Source organism: Lissotriton helveticus, chromosome 10, assembly GCF_964261635.1.
Source record: "Lissotriton helveticus chromosome 10, aLisHel1.1, whole genome shotgun sequence".
NCBI classification, from domain to species: domain Eukaryota; kingdom Metazoa; phylum Chordata; class Amphibia; order Caudata; family Salamandridae; genus Lissotriton; species Lissotriton helveticus.
In genome coordinates this window covers 796,741,810-796,751,368 of record NC_136071.1, presented here as the reverse complement: position 1 = coordinate 796,751,368, position 9,559 = coordinate 796,741,810, and positions in this window count along the sequence as shown.

Genomic DNA, 9,559 nt, shown 5'->3' with positions numbered 1-9,559 from the left:
GAGACGGCTGGCCGAGATAGGTATCCGTGACAAAGCACTGGGATGGATACATTCCTATCTGTCCCAGAGAACACAGAAGGTGGCACTAGGGATGGCCTCCTCAGCGCCTAAAGTCATCAGTTGTGGAGTCCCGCAAGGGTCGGCACTCAGCCCCCTTTTGTTCAACGTCTACCTTGCCCCTCTCTTCACGCTGATTGCCAACTGGGGTGTCAAGGCAATCTCATATGCCGATGACACCCAGTTGGTATTCCCGTATGCGGAGGTGTCGCAGGAGTCCTTCTCTAACTTTAAAGGCTGTCTCCAAGATATAGCCTGCTGGATGAACACGAACAAATTAAAATTAAATGCCAATAAGACTGAAGTAATCTTCTTTGGCAAAGGCCCCACTCCTCCCCCAGAACTGTGGTGGCCTACTGAGATGGGCCAAGCCCCTTCACCCACCAGTACGGCAAAAAATCTGGGAGTGAGGTGGGACGATAGCTTGTCCTTTACCTCGCACATCCAACAGGTTGCCGGCTGTTGCTTGAATAAACTGAGGAACCTCCGCAAGATCCTGACACTCATCCCGGAGAGTTGCCGAAAAACTGTAATCCATGCCACTGTCACATGCAGACTGGATTACGCCAACGGACTCTATCTAGGCCAACCAAAATACCTGATACAAAAACTTCAGGGAGTCCAAAATGCGGCTGCGAGACTGCTGCTGCGAATCCCTTTTATATGGAGTTGGTAAGAAAAAAGGAAAATCAACAAATATTTCAAAAGGTTAGAGAGAAAAAAGAATCAAAAAAGGTTCTGGAAATGCATTGTTTTATTCACTATGCATCCATATCGTCACAGTCACGTAATTCATTTGTGAATATCAGAATACACACTTAATTGTCATGAGTTTATGTGCCCATAGGGAGAAGGAAAAGGGAAAGGAAGGTAGTAAAGTTAGCATAGAATTGTGACTCACTATACATTTAATAGAAACAAAATTACATTGAAATTCATGTATGAATTCTAAATGATCCCTATCCACAACAGGGTCATATACAATGTCCACAATGTCTGGTACTTGTTCAGAAAAGTTCAAGCTCCTATAAAGCCGTGTATATCATGCTGGTACTAGGAGTTGAAGGTGGGTAGAGGAACAGTCTACGTTTCGACCCAGGAATCGATGTAGGATAGTCCTTACAGGGAGGGTCTTCTTCAGGACATACGGGGGTGGGGGGATGGGCAAACCTCCTAGGGTTAAAGGAGAACAGAGTCAGACTTTACTTGATGTAGGGCAAAATGTCCCTAAGATAACCGTAGCGGGGAAAGTGACAGGCCGCCCGGGAACAACGTTAAAAACATACTGAGGACTATAGAGGTTGTCCTTGGATCTTTTTGATTCAGAAATCCAAATTCTTTATCCGATAAAAAACCTTGGTCCAAGCCCTCCTGAGTGGTTCTTAGTATTTCCTTGGCCAAGTCTCTGGAAGGGTCACCAGGCAGTCTCCTGTAACTGATCCCATCTCCTAGTTGCCTCAGGTAATCCTGAGGCAACTAGGAGACGGGATCAGATCCAAGGATACCAACAATTTACACTTTGCCAAAGGTGCATAAAGACTTGAACCGACCACCGGGACGACCAATTGTCTCCGGCTGTGGCTCGATACTGGAACCTCTATGTAAATATATAGACTTCTTTCTAAAACCTCTAGCCGAAGACACCGCAACCTACATCCGGGACACTACACACACCATCAATCTGGTGGACGGAAGCCCATTCGATTCTCGACAAGAGCTACTGGCGACGTGTGACATTGTGTCACTTTATACAAGCATACCCCAAGATGAAGCACTTGTCGTGGCCACACTCGCACTCAACAAAAGAGAGGCCCCGGTCCAGGTTCCCACTTCATTCATTGTCCAGCTCCTCAGAATTGCCATGAAGAAGAACTTCTTCATATTTCAAAATCTCTTTTACCTACAGACCAAAGGGGTGGCTATGGGGGCTGCTTTTGCGCCGGACCTAGCCATAATCTTCATGTCTACATTTGAAGAGACTTTTGTGTTGAATGACATCAATCCATACAGATCGAACATACGTATGTGGATGAGATATATCGACGATATTCTCCTAATCTGGACAGGTACTGAGACAGGAATTCAAGACTTCTACAATTGGCTAAATAGAAGATCTCAGGATATTCAGTTTACCATTCAATATGACAAAACAACTGTGAATTTCTTGGACATCTCCATCATCGCTGAGGATGATGTACTACATACTACTCTGTTTCGGAAGCCGACGGAAAGGAACTCGCTGCTCCAATACTCTAGCCACCACCCCAGAGGTCTTAGGGACAATCTGCCTTTCGGGCAATTCTTGCGAATACGCCGAAATTGCAGCAAGCAAGAGGACTACATGGAACAATCGGAAGTCCTAAAGGCGCGGCTAATAGAACGTGGCTATCCAAAACGCCTAACCACAAAGGCTAGGAAAAGAGCATGGTTCAATCACCGAGATATCCTGTTACAGCCGAAGGAGCACAAAAGCAACACAGAGGAACGCTTAATTTGTGTGACGACTTTTTCCACCCAGAGTAATTCCATAAAGAAAGTGATTAATAAACACTGGAATTTGATTTCGGAGGACCTTGACAGTAAAGATCTGCCATTACATTCCTTTAAGAAGGCGAAGAACATTCGTGACCATGTGGTCTGTTCACTCCTGGACACCATTGCAGAACCCACCATCACCGCAATGTGGAATCTCCCTCCAATCATGGGACACTTCAGATGTGGCTCCTGTAAAGCATGCCCCGCGACCATTCAAACAAAAGAATTCATTCACAAACAATTACGAGTAACTCTCAAATCTCATACTAACTGTAACACAACCAATGTGATATACTGCATTATATGTCCATGTGATTTACCCTACGTTGGACAGACACAACAACGTGCAAAAGTGAGGTTTCTCCAACACTGCAGTAGGATCAAATGCAAGGTACAGGGGGCCCCGATGGTAGAACACTGTACTGCAAAGAACCACTTACCAGAAAGCCTGAGATGGGTCATCCTAGAACAGGTCAAACTGGGTCCTAGGGGAGGTAGTATAGCCCCGATCCTGAACGTCAGGGAATTGAAATGGATTACTTTTTTCAACTCAGTAAACAATGGGTTAAATGAATCTGAGAATACCTTTGCCCAACTGGCCAATTTATGATACCCTTAAGAACTTTGGTTATTAATGTGCATTTTTACCACCATGTTGGTAGGTACATGCACATCAACCAACCTACGAGACCCTTACTGATTTCAGGTCTGTTCCATAGCATTTAACCGCCATGTTGGCAGGTTCATGCCAATTATCTCAATTCAACTTCTAAACTGTCGGAATGTCCAATGTAGTAACTTATATATCTGTCAGATATTCGACCATCAGTGTGTTATCGTATTTTATTTGACTTTACCATCAAATCCAATACAATGAAGTGACCCAACCTTTGATCATGCATTTGACCGCCTTGTCGGCAGGTCCATGCCAATTAGGGGTAATTGAGTCATATGTCCTACTCGCTTTAGCGAATACAATGTACATTATGAATACACATGGTGTCTGAGATCAATACTTTCGCTGTATGGCAGGCTAAATCATGGACTTCGTTTATATACATTATGTTGAGAATACACATATTATCATCATCCATACAATGTTCAGTGCGTTGGTCCGCTATTTGTTCACACTAAGACGGTTGCTAGGTTACTTATTTTAAGTCCTTCCTTTACCTTGCTGACTCCGTATATATTTGTTTACACTGAGACGGTTGCTAGGTTACTTATTCTAAGTCCTTCCTTTACCTTGCTAACTCCGTATATATTGAGTTGCCACGCCCCCCGCCAGGACACTTCCTGGTTACGGAGCTGTGCCTGTCCGCGAGGTATCCCGGTCACTGCAGAGAGAATTGCACTAAGAGGTAAATGCTCTAAACAATCACGCTTCCATGAGGAGCCCCTTGGTTAATTTAATTAAATCTAACCGCTGATTCACTTTACCGATTCAGATACAACGGCGAAGTTACTCGAGACCGCCCCACCCCCGCCCCCTCCGGGCTCGAACACTTTGGAGACGCACTGAGAGGTAAATGTTTTAAAACTATCACGCTCTCCCTAAAAAAAACCCTGTTTACTTTAATATTAACCGCCGATTCACTCTATTGACTCAGATACGACGGCGAAGTCATTCAAGCTCGCCCCACCCCCGCCCCCTCCAGGCACGAGCACTTTGGAGCCGCTCTTCTGAGACACCCGTCCCACGCTGAAGGACCGGTTCTCATGGGTAAGACCCCCCCTCTCTCTTTGGACATCTGCCACCATTATAGTATTCACGGTGGGGCAGTCCATTTATCAAATCAGTCCCCCGTGTTCTCTTTATTTTAGATACGGTCCTTCGTTTTACGGACTCGGAAATTAGTTGAGCCGTTTTTGAAACACAAAGGTAGTTCCTCTCTGCACTACTTGCAACTTCTAACTAAGGTATGACCGGATATAATTGGATAAGAGTGAATAGCATGGTTTGTTGCTCTTAGACAAGAGTGAATAGCACTGTGTGTTGCTCTAAGTGGTGATCATTTTTTTTTAAAATTCTTATGTTCTTCTTCAGATATGGAGCTTACTATACCGATTTAATTCTGATACCCACAAACCGTAACCCTACGACTTGTCTATGACCGTGCTGGTCATACTCTGACCTGCAATACACAGCAGGTAACAGTCCTTACAGACAACCTCTATAGTCCTCAGTATGTTTTTAACGTTGTTCCCGGGCGGCTTGTCACTTTCCCCGCTACGGTTATCTTAGGGACATTTTGCCCTACATCAAGTAAAGTCTGACTCTGTTCTCCTTTAACCCTAGGAGGTTTGCCCATCCCCCCACCCCCGTATGTCCTGAAGAAGACCCTCCCTGTAAGGACCAACTATCCTACATCGATTCCTGGGTCGAAACGTAGACTGTTCCTCTACCCACCTTCAACTCCTAGTACCAGCATGATATACACGGCTTTATAGGAGCTTGAACTTTTCTGAACAAGTACCAGACATTGTGGACATTGTATATGACCCTGTTGTGGATAGGGATCATTTAGAATTCATACATGAATTTCAATGTAATTTTGTTTCTATTGAATGTATAGTGAGTCACAATTCTATGCTAACTTTACTACCTTCCTTTCCCTTTTCCTTCTCCCTATGGGCACATAAACTCATGACAATTAAGTGTGTATTCTGATATTCACAAATGAATTACGTGACTGTGACGATATGGATGCATAGTGAATAAAACAATGCATTTCCAGAACCTTTTTTGATTCTTTTTTCTCTCTAACCTTTTGAAATATTTGTTGATTTTCCTTTTTTCTTACCAACTCCATATAAGTGGGGGACCCCTCTGTTTATAACAATTAACTACCCAGGTCCCTTTGACTTCTGGGTTTAACCCTGTTTTATAATACAGCGAATCCCTTTTAAGCAGTCAGTCTCTCCGCATTTACGAACACTGCACTGGCTTCCAGTTGCCAGCAGAATCAAATTTAAGGCACTTACGCTGGCCTTCAGATCTCTGCATGGGTCCTGCCCAGAGTACTTGAAAAGCCGGCTCTCAAGATACTCCCAAGCCCGCGCGTTGCGCTCCAATTGCCGTGTTCAACTGGCTGTCCCACGAACTAGAAGGGCTCGACTAGGAGGTCGAACTTTTTCGGCTAATGTTACCTCATTTTGGAACGCTCTACCACCAGCAATCCAACAAGCCCCCTCCGAATCTTGCTTTAAGAAGCTATTAAAGACTTGGCTCTTCACCCAACCTCGCTAACTCTCTCACTTCCTTTTTCTCTAGGTCAATGTGTTCTTTTAGCGCCGGGACACCTCCTAGTGAGGTAGCTGTTCGCGCTTTACAAAATGCTGTATTATTATTATTATTATCTCAGCATTAGATGAGTGTGCCATTGACCCTCCAGGATGGGAACTCTTTCTTCAGGAAAGCCTCATGTGCATGCTGCAGAGGGCTGGCATGGGTGACCAATGCTTACAGAGTGGCCAAGTGCCCCGTCGTATGTGTGACACATTCAGCCACTACAAGTTTTAAGCTAACACGCTTTGACGTTCAGGGGTTCTTTGCGTGGATTTTTCTTTTCTACCTTTCAATTCTAGATTTGCTTTTCCCTTTCAAAATCTAGACTATGAAAGACAATAGAAGCTAAACATAATTAATTCTACATTAACCTGTTATATTTAATTCACAATAGTATCAGCACCGGTAATGACTATTTGTGTAGCAGGTACAAAGAAAGACTAGTCATTAACTTGCAAAAAAACATTTTTTATTTTTCATTGCTGACTGGGCACTCTCTATCTTTCTGACCTTCCATCATCTCTGGAACACTCACTTTGCGTGGAGGTACTCCTGTGCCCAGGGGCGTCGCTTAGTCGGTGAGAATCAGGGGGTGTGAATCTCACATTTCCCAACTAAACATGTGGGAAAAACAAACACAGGAGCATCAGATCCGTTTCTGGGCCCCCAGACCCAACCATCAAGCCAAAAATTCAATTATTTGGAGGGAAGGGGTGTCACACCCCAAACACCCCCTTAAGCTACGCCCCTGCCTGTGTCCTATCACGTACCTTCTCTTTTTGAAAAGTGTGATGCGTCACATGATATTCAGCGCCCGTGCGGACCAGTTGTCCAATTCGGACTTCGTTTGCCTAAATAGGGGGAAATATTTAGATCCCAAGCTCATCCCGAGATACCTGTCACCCACATCCCCAGGTAATGAAACTGGGCTCCGGCTGCCTTAAGTGGGAGACAAGGAAAGTCCCCTCTCTTTGCAGGAGACAACTGGACAGCTTTAAAGAGGGTAATTTGGTCATGAACATAGGTTTACAACCCAAATTATCTTCAGTCTATGCTCTTTTTTCCACATTTATTTTTATTTTATTTTTTTTTAGAAAGTTTTATATAGCGCGAACGTGACCCTTGGGTATCAGAGCGCTTCACAGATACATATACCTGAGGTAGATTTGAGATACAATTCACATAGCATTACCATATACGGAATGAGGTAGGTAATTATAGCTCTATATAGTAAGCGTAACACACTGACACAATTCACATAGCATTACCATATAGGGAATGAGGTAGGTAATTATAGCTCTATATAGTAAGCGTATCACACTGAATGAGGTAGATTAGGTATATGTCAAACAGGAGATATATTCTGACTATGAACAATAGTTTGTTAAAATTAGGCTAGTATTAACACCGGGATTACACAGTTCTATAATTTTTCTATCTGCGTCTATTCCCAAGTTATCATACACGTTATTCTATATCCTACTATATTGCATGCTGTATTCCTGTACAAACAGTTCTGACTTGGCTTTGTCTGTGTAATCTTCCTCTAGTTCTAAGCGGGTGTAGCGCCTCTAGGTTGTTCCCGTTTACTGGACATTTTCTCTTGCTTCCATTTGATGATCCGTTTTGGCACCTTTCAGATGCGGTGGCAGTGAAGTCCATTCTTTTCTATGTAAGGAACTTACTCATTAGGAAGATCTTAGCTTCCTTTTTGAATGATGATATGTTAGTAATTTTCCTGATATTCGAAGGGAGTGAGTTCCAAACTCTGGGGGCTGCCCCAGAGAACGCGCTGTCGTATGTTTTCTTCTTCCTGAAGATGGGTGGCCTCAGCAGCAGCTCCTTGGCACTCCTGGCTGGTCTGCATCCTCCCAAAAGCACAATCTTCTGGGCAAGGTATCTCGGTGTTTTGTAGTGGAGATCCGGTAATGAGCCTTGCAGCTGCATTGAGGCATGCTTTTAGAGGTGCCGTGGAAATTTTTGGTAGACCTGCTAAGGTTGTACATCCATATTCAATCCTTGAGATAACTAATGATTGTATTGCCAGTTTGAGATCTGCCGACGAGATGAATGGTTTCACTTTCCTTAAGTAGTTCAGGTGAAAGCTGGCATTTTTTGCCATTAATTTGATGTGTGCTTTCTTGTCTAGATTCTTATCCAATGTGACTCCTAACGATTTGGCTGAGTCCACTAGCGTAGGGGTGCAGTTTAGTGCTGTGATCAATTTGGTCCATTCTATCGCCTCTGTGTTGTTCTTTGGTGGTGAGATTAATAGGAATTCAGTTTTTTGTGCATTCAGCTTCAGGTGGTTACTGGTTAACCAGTATATTGTCTTTTTTAAAGCCTCATTCATTAACTTGATGTCCTCCAGAGATGCTACTTTGATGTAAATCTGCGTGTCGTCCGCGTACATGTGATAGGATATGTTTGCGTCTCGGAGGATTTCAGTCAAAGGTTCAAAGTATAGGTTAAAAAGTGAAGGAGATAGTGTAGATCCTTGAGGGACTCCGATCGAGTTTGGACAAGATTGGGATAATGACTGGTTGACCAAGAATCTTTGAGATCTGTTCTGAAGAAAGGATTCAAACCATTTCAGTACAATTCCCGACATTCCCATCCTCTTGTGTAGTCTGTCTAGTAGTTTTTCATGATTTACCGTGTCGAATGCAGATTATAGGTCGAGAAGGACTAGTAGACATGTTCTATTAAGATCTAGGGCCTGTAATGCGTCATCGACGATATGTAGAATCGCTGTTTCCGTGCTGTGTCCTGTTCTGAATCCAGACTGGCAGTTGTCCAATAGCCTGAAGTTCGTGATGTGTTGGCTTAGTTGGTTTTGTACACATTTCTCGATTAGTTTGGCCAGTAATGGAATATTGGTAACTGGGTGAAAGTTATTAGGATCTGTTGGGTCTGCCTTTGGTTTCTTGATGATCGGTACAACTTGGCCTGCCTTTAAGCATTCTAGAAGGACCCCTTGTGATAGCGAGGCATTTATTATTTTTGTCCATATTGGGATGATGATGTGGTTGATGTTTTGTAGACATTTGGTGGGGAGTGGATCATTGTAGTGGTTATTTGGTTTGAGGTCTGCTAGTGTTTTGGCGATGGTATTCTGATCATATAACTTGAAGGTATCCCAATGTGCTTTGTTTTTAGCTTCCTCAAGGTCAGTTGTCAGAGTGGTATTGTAAAGACTGTTTGGTTGGTTGTGCAGGTTGTCCGCTTCCAACTTGAGCTCTGTATCCAAAGTGATGGCCTTGTCGGTGAAAAAATTAGAGAATTCTTCACAGCTCAGTTGGGTTTTATAGGTTTCTTGGGCCGATTTAGCCGATTTGTTGGATTGTTGCTTTAATATCTCAAATAGTTTCCGTGGCCTGTTTTTGGCGTTATCCAATTCTGATCTAATATATTCTTTTTTAGACTTTAGGATCTTTTTGTTGTATTCATTTCTGATTTTTCTTAGAGATTTCAGCTCTGGTGTAGCAGGATGTTGTCTCCATTTCCATTCTTAGTTTCCGTCTATCATCGTTCAGTGTACCATTAAACCAAGGGTTTTTGTCCTTTTCCGAGACTCTTTTTAGCTTTAGTGGCATAGTGGTGTTAACTATATTTGTAACTGTCGTATTGAGGTGGTCTATTAGGTCATTCACGTTCCGCAAGTTGTTTGGTGGCTTA